The sequence below is a fragment of the Sorghum bicolor genome, chromosome 1, assembly GCF_000003195.3.
Source record: "Sorghum bicolor cultivar BTx623 chromosome 1, Sorghum_bicolor_NCBIv3, whole genome shotgun sequence".
Classification (NCBI taxonomy): Eukaryota; Viridiplantae; Streptophyta; class Magnoliopsida; order Poales; family Poaceae; genus Sorghum; species Sorghum bicolor.
In genome coordinates, this window is record NC_012870.2 from 28,737,799 (window position 1) to 28,749,079 (window position 11,281).

The following is an 11,281-nucleotide window of genomic DNA, read 5'->3' on the forward strand; positions in this document are numbered from 1 at the left end:
CGGCGCCCGAGCCTGGACGGGGTCGGGCGAAACGGAGCTTGCGTCCGAGACCCTGAGTGGTCGGGCGAGCCGGAACTGGCGTCCGAGGCCCTGTGGGGTCGGGCGAGCCGGAACTTGTGTCCGAGGCCCTGAGGGGTCGGGCGAGTCGGAACTGGCGTCCGAGGCCCTGGGGGGTCGGGCGAGTCGGAACTGGCGTCTGAGGCCCTGAGGGGTCGGGCGAGTCGGAACTTGCGTCCGAGGCCCTGAGGGGTCGGGCGAGTCGGAACTGGCGTCCGAGGCCCTGGGGGGTCGGGCGAGTCGAAACTGGCGTCCGAGGCCCTGAGGGGTCGGGCGAGTCGGAACTGGCGTCCGAGGCCCTGAGGGGTCGGGCGAGTCGGAACTGGCGTCCGAGGCCCTGAGGGGTCGGGCGAGTCGGAACTGGCGTCCGAGGCCCTGGGGGGTCGGGCGAGTCGGAACTGGCGTCCGAGGCCCTGAGGGGTCGGGCGAGTCGGAACTGGCGTCCGAGGCCCTCATGATTGTAATTAGTATGTTTTTTTGTGTTTTTTAACTGCTCTGATTTGGGTATCCCTTATTATGGTACCCAACACTACTAGAGGAGGTAAAGTTACCAGAGATCCACCATACCCAAAAGAGAAACAAAGAACATCAGCACCAGTGCAACCAGCAGTGATAGAAGAAGAAAGCCCAGAAGATCTGCTACAACCACCAAGAACTGGAGAAATGAGGAAAGATTTTTATGACACCAACTATTTGCCATTTCCCAGAAGAAACAGAGGACTGCAGTCGGATGAGCAGTTTGGTAAGTTTGTAGAGGTCATTCAGAAATTATATGTCAACATACCTATGCTCGATGCCATACAGGTACCTACATATGCAAAGTACATCAGAGATATTCTTAACAAGAAGAGACCACTGCCCACCACTGAGGTTATCAAGCTGACAAAAGAATGTAGTGCGGCCATCCTCAACAAACTACCAAAGAAGAAGGAAGATCCCGGATGCCCCACTATTGATTGCTCGATCGGAAACCAACCCTTCAATAATGCACTTTGTGATCTCGGAGCAAGTGTCAGTGTGATGCCAGCATCAGTCTACAAAAAGCTTGAGCATGCAACCTTAGAACCAACATCAATGTGCTTGCAACTAGCGGATCAATCGGTTCGACACCCGCTGGGTATCGCCGAGAACATTCTAGTCAAGATCAGAGATTTCCTGGTGCCAGTAGACTTCGTAGTACTGGACATGAGTCCTGACTCGAAAGTGTCCATCATCCTTGGAAGGCCATTTCTGAGCACTGCCAATGCCCACATTGATGTCGGGAAGGGAGAAATCAAGTTTAACATAAACGGTCGAGAAGAACACTTCACATTCAAGCCCAGACCAGAGAGAGACTCTACAGTGAAAGAAGTTCATGAAGAACCACTGGAGACACCATCTCCGGAGGAAGGAAACTGAGAAGATTAAAAGATTTGGAGGTCCAGCTTGGGGGACCTAAAAATCCCAAACCCTCACCGGGAGGTAAATCGGTATTTACCCGCATTATTAATTTTCTCATATTTAAATTCTTGCATAATTAATTCTTGCATTAGTCATATACATTCATAGCATAATTATAATAATCAAAAAGCCCCATATAAATAATATTCGTGGTGTGTAACAACCCATATTTATTAATTATTGTGGAGGCACAAAAATATTTCCCATTAACATTTTAATTAAGTTTCAATTCTCATAGATTTTTCCTGCATTATATTTATTTATATTAACCTTCTACAAGCATGACCCACACTCTTTGGGTCCCACATTTTATACACTTCACCTCACATACATCCCATCACATAATTTCATCCACCAATATGTTTCCACTCACCTGACATCTTTCCACCGTTCAACCATCACCAACACAATATTATTCTGCGTGAGATCAAAGCAAGGAAGCAAGTGGAGGAGGCACACCCAGGATGGACACCAGGAGTGGGCGCCCGCCCACCTACCAAGGGCGCCCGCCCTGTCCCCTGCTCAGCTTATAAAAGGCCACCTCCATCTCTCCTTCTCTTCACACACACACTCCAGAAAACCACATAAGTCTCAGTTTCCCGAGAAGGAGCTCTTGTAGTGAAGAGAAGAGAGTAGAGAGAAAGAGGAGAGTGGAAGCGAAGGTTGGAGTTCTTTCGAGAGAGTGATTATCACCTAGCAAGTAGTAATCCCGTTGTCTAAGCGGAAGTAAAAGTTGTTTAGGGAGAGGCTCTACCAAAATAGAAACTTGTCTTGAACGATTAACCCCTGGACTACTGACACTCCGGACAGCTAACCACTAACATTTTATCTCACATTTTTTCCACTAGTTGTGTTTTTGCCAACTTTTGTTTGCAGGATGTTTAAGAAGGTGAAAAATGCAGGGAAGGCTATTAAGAACCTTGGTACAAGGAGTTCATCCCGACACTCCTCACAGCCATCAGAGATGAGCGTCGACCCAACACCCACACAAGCTCCATCATCTTCATCAGGTCAGCAAGTTAAGGTCCTTCTCAAGATAGGAGACCTAGGACTGAAGACCCGAAGAGAGAAGGAAGTCTATCAGCAATTGAAGAATAAAGATTTCATTCATACCCCTACTCTCGATCCAACCCTACTACAAGAAACAGGTATGGACACTGAATTTGACTTAATTTTTCAGATGATGGGTTGGACAAATTTTTGGAATATAACTGAGCTGGGTTCTCGTCTTCTCACCCTCGAATTTCTTTGCACTTTACAATACTATGAGGGGAGAATTGTTTTTCGGATGTTTAAACAGGAAATTATGTTATCTTGGAGGGAGCTGAGCGACCATCTTGGTTTCTCTTCAAGATGCATCCTGAACATTGACTCTGATTTACCCAATTTTGAGAGACACCAGTTTTGGAGAGAAATATCTAGAGATAATTTTTACAGTCAAGCCCGAACCAGTGACATGGAACACCCCACTCTTAGGATGTTTCACAAATGGCTTGGGTACAATCTTTTCTATCGCGACGATATTAGGAAAGTAAGAGTAGGAGATTTACAACTTTTATATGCTGCTATTAGTAAAGTACCCACTTCACCTGTTACACTATTAGTTTCACATTGGCTTAGTATACCTAGTCTGCAGGGACCAGTAGGGTGTACTTCACTTATCACTCGTCTAGCCACTAATCTTCACTTACTAGAAAACTCATCGTTGGACTTCATAGAAGAATTAAGAATTTATCATGGCTATGACACATTTAGACAAGCTCGGATGTTAAAGAAAGAGGGGAATATAATGTATATGCTATATGATGATAAAGGCAAGATTCGGTTATCTAACCCGAACCTTGGCCTCTACGTTGTTCAAAACTTTTTGATTGAGATTGCAGCAACACCAGTGAACCAGAGAACTCCACAGCGAGTGGAATCTGAAAGGATAACCACTCACCGAGAACGCACTTGGTATGGAGCTGACCCTGGACCAGAAGAAGCAGCGCACCTGCATTATTGCGATTACAACCCTCGAGTACTTCGAGACCCATGGGCTCGTCATGCGCAACCACAAGAGCCAACAGAGGAGACATGGCCGGAGAGCCGAGATCATTAGTGGACAAACCCGCCTTTTCATACGGGCAGGTACTCCACTGATCCATATGGAGCTTCAGGATCCAGACCTCCGCCCCAATTTTATGCAGGACGATACTCCGACGCCTCCTACGCCTTCACGAATGACTATTATCAAGAGGCCGGTGCTTTCTTTACTCGTACCGACAACACCCTCCTCGACATCCAGAACACGCAAGCAGAACATAGAAGACTCCTGGAAGAGCAACAAAAATGGAACCAGGACCATGCCGCTGCAGTAGAAGAGCTGAGACAAGATACAACAACAATGAACGACAACATCACAACCATGATGCGGTTCTGGAACATCGGTTAAGACCGACGTCAACATCCAGCTTGGGGGAGTTCCTCCCAAATTTATCAAGTAAGTTTTTATTTGCTTTTCTTATTTATTCTATTCTATCTTAGTATTTAATTTATCTTAAAATAAAAAAAACTTAGAAAACCAAATAAATATTTTCTTGCTTTAATTTACTGCACTTTATAAACATGAAAACAAAATAAAAAGAGTGTGTAGATAAGTGTGTTTTATTTTTCTGCTAAGTTTAATCTCTAGAAAAAAATAAAAAGACCAAAAATATGCATGATGGAAATGATGAACAGTTCCTCTGTTCGCTTACTTACAAGTACCTAGCTTTTATATTAGAGTTCTTCTAGGAATTACTAAAACTAAGATCACTATCTATGGGAAGCATAAAACTAAAGTCTAGGTAACAGAAAGGCATGATATAAAGTTGAGCTACTGTTTATCTTGTTCCTACTACACTAAGTTCTGGAGATTTATTTTGAAAACTTACAAATCACATGATGAGTTCCTAGCATAACAAAACTACCTACCACAGCCATACTTGTTATAACATCTTTTACTATATTTACATTGAGTTTGATCGAGCTGTGTTGACCCTTAGGAGCTTTTCATGTGGTTAAATTAAGATATTCACTTGCACACATCTACCACAGCATCCACCACCATTCATTAAAATTGCTAAAAATATTATCACTCACTGTCCCAAGTATTGTTATTCTCTCTCTCTAAAAAGATTCAATGCAGAAGAGGCATGGGTTATGCAAAAATATGCGAGGAAATAAAAAGGGGCAAGTGCCCGGAACCTCGATAAAGAAAAAGAAAGAAAAAAGAGTGAGACGAGAGGTAAAAATGGACAAGTGTCCGAAGTAGAATTAGGGGTACAAAGATGCCCACTTGAGCGGAAAAAATGGACAAGTGTCCGACAGTAGAATTAGGGGTATCTACTACCCACCTGAAAAAAAAGAGAAAAAGATAGCCCATGTTCTCCCAAAGCAAAGATCAAAGAAGAGGAGAGATAGCAATATAAGGAGCAATGAGAACTAAGTTTTATTATCACTTATGCATTTTCACTATCATTTACTCCATCACACATGCATATCTTGATTTAATTATATGCTGAGTTCCTTTGGATCCATGGCTCGATTAGACAACATATGTATGAGCTGTTTTCCACTCCTATGAGCTCCACTTAAATATTCCATTAGCTATAGGTAAGTGATATCATGGTAAGGATCCACAAATACCACATATAGAGAGACTTGAGAGAATCATTGCTGGGAACTCTGAGTTTTATTTTGAAAACCTATAAAAAAACTCTGGAACAAAGGTGAAGTATAAACAGGGGGGATAGTGCTTGACTTAACTATTTTGTCTTTTGATTACTTAAGACTTAAGTGCAGGTACTAAACTCCATACCACTTCACTCTAATTTGGAAGAATTTTTATGTAAAAGCATGTGTGCCTGTCAGGAAAGGAAACATCGAAGCAACTTCTGATTCATCTGAGTTTAGCTATTTGCTCAGGGACGAGCAAAGGGTAGGCTTGGGGGAGTTTGTTGACGGTCCTTAAGTACTAAAATTAATAATCAAATAAATATGAAAAAGGGTCAATATGAAACAAACATCTAGAATTAGGGTTTTATCTGACAGAATTCCACGAGCTTTGGTGTTTATCTATTTCTGTAGGGGTTTATCAGAAAATATGGAGAGAAGGCCCACATGTCATGTTTACAACGAGATAATTACGTGCCGTGTAATTTTCCTCAATCTAGAAGGGTCCAGAAGCCACGGGAACGAACGGGACGCGATTCGGGCTCGGGGGCAGGGCGCCCGCCCACCCCCCTTGGGCGCCCGCCCAGGGTTGGAAGCCAAACAGGACTCTGCTTCGGGGCAAGACTCCACCGACCTAAAGGATCAATCTAAACCATACAATCTATGTCGGTTTGATCCAATGGCTCACGTTCACTTGAAGGGACTATAAAACCAGACCCCCTGGCCCCTGGAGGAGAGGAGGAGAAATCATTATTCAGAGGTAGCCATCAAAGTTAGGGTTTAGAGCTTCTCTCCCACAGAGAATTAGAATTAGCTACTCCCTAATCCTTCAAGTTTAGAGGTTTGATTAGATAGCAATTAGAGAAGTAGAGCACTACGCTTTGGATTTGGATCTTCGGTAATAAAGATTGGTATTATTCATATCTTTCTCTAATTCTATTGTTCTAATTGCATTATGTCTCTAATTATTATGTTCTTAGTTTGCTCTAGTTCTATATTTGATATAGTTCTAATTGATAATGAGTTTATGTATAAGTTTGCAAAGCGCTTAGCTCTTGACGCGAGGGAGTTAGGTGATAGATCACATGTAAGCGTGGTGCTTAGATGTTATTTATCTGCAAATGTATCCTATTGGCCGAGTCGTGTGGTAGTTCGCGATAGTGACAGCTTCGTTGATTCTTATATAGTCCACCCTCCGTTGATAGGACAGGCAGAACCGGTATTGTGGAGTAAGTCATGCGATGCTCTGATTTACTTTATCAATGTTCCTTATACATGAATGAAGAGTCTTTTATGCTATATATGATCTTGTAGATAACTAGAGTAGATTATGACTTAGTAGTTAGTAGATAACTTAGAATCCATTCTCTAGCTAATCCGACATCACCTACATATATGAGGAGTAGTCTATTTTCTAATCGCTGTGCTCTTTATCCCATGAACTTATACTTTATTATCATTATCTTTATGGTTTACCCCCTGCTAAAGTAAGTGACTGTGTGACGAGTTTCTCATTAGTAATCATGTTCTTGCAAGTTTATCTTTTAGCCTATGCCTTGATAGATTTTGTCCCTTGATTTAATTCCATCTTCTTGAGACCCCTAGAGCAAAATTATAAATAACGATACCTGGAATACTTATCCTGGTGAAATGCTACAATGAGGTGTTTTATCTGTGCGCTTGCGGATAGAATAGATTATTTTCTAGAGAGCCTTTACATTTATAAATACCTTTGTACACTCTGGCGCCATGCTAGGGATGACAACCTAGTATCTAAGTGGTGTTAGCTAGTGTCAACAGCCCATTAGCTTGAGCATAATAAGGAGAAGAATTTAACACTTTAATTCCCATACCGATTGCGAATTCATCAAACTCCCCCGATGTAAACCCTAAACCCTAAACCTGATCGGTAGTAATTGTTTGAGGAATACCAAATCGATAAATAATATGCTCTTTCACAAAATCAATCATATTGGCCGATGTAACTTTCTTCAAAGGAATAGCTTCAACCCACTTGGTGAAATAATCAGTAGCCACCAAGATGAACTTATGCCCTTTGCTAGATGGTGGATAAATCTGGCCGATCAAATCAATAGCCCATCCCCGGAACGGCCAAGGTTTAACAATGGGATTCATGGCCGATGCGGGCGCCCTTTGAATATTGCCAAATTTCTGACATCCTTGACACCCTTTGAAATACTTAAAACAATCCTCAAGTATAGTTGGCCAATAATACCCATTTCTCCTGATCATCCATTTCATCTTAAAAGCCGACTGATGTGCTCCACACACTCCTTCATGGATCTCTCCCATCAAACTTTTAGCTTCATCATCACCTAAACACTTGAGAAGAACTCCATCGATTGTTCGATAATATAATTCATCTTCGAGGAGCACATACTTGGTAGCTTGAAACCGAACACGCCTCTCAACCTTTTTAGATAGATCCCTTAAATAATCAATGATTTGTTTTCTCCAATCATCGGCACTGATTGCCGATAACGTGTTCAATATGGGTTGATACCCCGAGGCATGCTGAGCCAACCGATTAGCCTCCTCATTATGTAACCGAGGAACATGCTCTAATCCGAAATCTTTGAATTCCCTTAATAGTTGTATACTCTTTTCGTAATAAGTTATCAGGACTTCGCTTCGGCATTCGTAGCTTCCAGCCAATTGATTTATAACCAACATAGAATCCCCAAAAATTTCAACAACATCAGCATGAACTTCTTTTAACAATTCCAACCCTTTGATCAAAGCTTGATACTCAGCTTGATTATTCGTTGATGTGACATCAATCGGGAAAGAGAACTCATATTTCTTTCCCTGAGGGGAAATTAACACTATGCCGATTCCTACCCCCCGGTCACACGTGGATCCATCGAAGAAGAGCGTCCAAGGTACAATTTCCAAAGTCTCCACTACACCGCAATGCTGAGTCACAAAATCGGCCATAACTTGCCCTTTAACCGCTTTAGCCGATTCGTAACGTAGATCAAATTCCGACAGTGCCAAAATCCACTTACCGATTCTACCACTCATAATCGGCATAGATAGCATATATCGAACCACATCATCTTTGCATATAACGGTGCATTCGGCCGATAGCAAATAGTGCCTCAATTTAGTGCAAGAAAAATATAGGCATAAACATAATTTTTCAATGGCCGAATACCTGGTCTCAGCATCAATCAATCTTCTACTTAAATAGTAAATCACACGCTCCTTCCCTTCAAATTCTTGAATCAAAGCCGAACCAATGACCATCCCATCGGTAGACAAATATAATCTGAAGGGCTTTCCTTGCTGAGGTGGAATCAATACTGGAGGATTTGTCAAATAATTCTTGATTTCATCTAAGGCCAACTATTGCTCTTCTCCCCATATAAATTCTTGATCAGCTTTCAATTTAAGTAAAGGACTGAAAGCATGAATTTTACCAGATAAATTGGAAATAAACCACCTGATAAAATTTATTTTGCCGATCAAAGATTGGAGTTCAGTCTTGTTGGTAGGAGCAACTATTTTGTTAATAGCATCAATAGATCGTCTACTAATCTCAATTCCTCTCTGATGCACCATGAAACCAAGAAATTGCCCTGCCGATACACCAAATGCACACTTATTAGGATTCATCTTTAGACCATGTTTCCTTGTGCATTCCAACACCTTTCGCAAATCAGCAAGATGCTTTGTGAAATCTCTAGACTTAACCACCACATCATCAAAGTAAATTTCTACCAGCTTGCAGATGAACTCATGAAAGATAAAATTCATACCTCTTTGATAGGTAGCACCAGCATTTTTCAAACCAAAAGTCATGACTATCTACTCAAATAGCCCAACATGACCAGGACATCTAAATGCAGTCTGTGGAATATCTTCTTTGGCCATGAATATTTGATTATATCCTGCATTGCCATCCATAAAGCTCATAATCCGATGCCCAGCCGCAGCATCAACTAGTAAGTCGGCAACTGGCATCGGGTAACCATCCATCGGCGTAGTTTTGTTAAGATTCCTAAAATCAATGCAGACTCGAAGCTTCCCATTTTTCTTGTAAACTGGGACAACATTGGAAATCCATTCGGCATACCAACACTGCCAAATAAACTTAGCTTCAATAAGTTTAGTTATTTCGGCCTTAATATCAGGAAGAATATTAGAATTACATTGGCGAGCTGGTTGCTGATGTGGCCGAAATCCAGACTTGATTGGTAACCGATGTTCAACAATCGATCGGTCTAAACCAGGCATCTTAGTATAATCCCAAGCAAAGCAATCTTTATATTCCTTTAACAAATCGGTTAACTGTTGCTTACACTCAGAATTTAACTTAGCCCTAATAAAAGTAGGCCTTGGCTTATCGCCACTACCTATATCCACCTCTACCAAATCATTAGCCGATGTAAACCCCTGACCTAACTTTCCATCATCGGCGAACCTATCCATTAAAACTCCTCATCAGAACCGACTGCTTGGATCGGTGAAATTTCATAATAGGCAACCTTGAGGAAGTCTTTCTCCCAAATTTCTCCTGAGATGCACCTGGTCCTCTCATAAGTATCTGCCTCTACCGATGCGCTGACATAAGAAGAATCTCCCGGTACAATCTCAATCTTGTCACCTACCCACTGAACCAAGCATTAGTGCATTGTTGATGGGATGTAACAATTGGCATGGATCCAATCTCTCCCTAGCAGCAGATTATAAGCACCCTTTCCACTGATCACGAAGAAAGTTGTCGGCGAAGTCTTGCTGCTGATGGTCAATTCGACGCATATTGCCCCCTTAACTGGAGACACATTTCCTTCAAAATCCTTTAGCATCATATCGGTCTTGGTCAAATCTTGATCTCCCCTTCCAAGCTTCCGATATACTGCATACAGCATAATATTGATAGCAGCTCCACCATCGACTAATATCTTGGTCATCGGCTGCCCATCAACCCGTCCTTTGACGAATAGAGCCTTAAGATACTGCCTTTCATTGTCAGCGGGCTTTTCAAAGATAGCCGTCATTGGATCCAGATCCAACTGAGCTATCTCGTCGGAAAAATCCAGCTCCTCATCATCACTAGACGGCGCAAGGAACTCCATCGGCAACATAAATACCATGTTGACATTTGCCGATGGCCCTTTTCCTTTAGGATCTGGCTGCTGCTGATCTTCAGACTTGCCAGAATTCTCTCCCTTGTTCAAGTCTTCCCGTCTTTCACGCTGCAGCCTTCTTTTCTGTGTCCTAGTCAATCCCTCTGGACACCACAGAGGAAGTTGTGGCTGCCTTGCTGATGGGCGACGAGCTTCCCTTGACTCCACTTGATAGGTGTTAGCATCCCTACAAAATATGAATTCATCGGGAACCCGTGCATTGGCTATGTCTTCAAGCTCCTCTTGGTTTCTGGGAAAATATCCGACACGGTCACCAAGTCTGTCATGCACACTGAGTCTACCCCCCAGCCGATCATGAACTGACGTTCTCCCCCTAATCGGCCCGTTAAATCGTCGATCATCATTCTGATACTGCCGATTAGGTCTATCATACCGATCATAACCATTGCATTCAGGGCAATCCCTAACAGTGGGCAATTTAATGTTTTGCTCCCTACAATGGATAAAGAATGGGCAGTTCCAGTGATCTTTATGTCGATTCCACTCTTGTCGACGTCTCTCTTCTTCCCAACGATAATCCTCCCGTTGGAGCCGATACCGATCTTCACGTTGCTGCCAGGTCTCCCGATGCCTTCTATGAGTTATCACAAAGCCAAATCGAGGAGACCTTCCTGGATCAAACCCTTTCCTTTGGCATCGGCAGCAGTAATCTGATGCTGAGGATCCACCGATGCACTTTTCTCAGCGGCTTCTGACATCGAAACCTTGGTTTTTCCCTTAGCATCCAACATATTTGTTGGGAAAGGACGTTGATCGATCTTCATCGGTTTCTGAGCTTTAGAATTATCAAACTTGATCCTCCCAGATTCTATTGCCGACTGCAGCTGTTGCCTGAAAACTTTGCACTCATTTGTACTGTGGGATGTTGCATTGTGCCACTTGCAGTACTTCATCTTCTTCAACTCTTCAGCCGA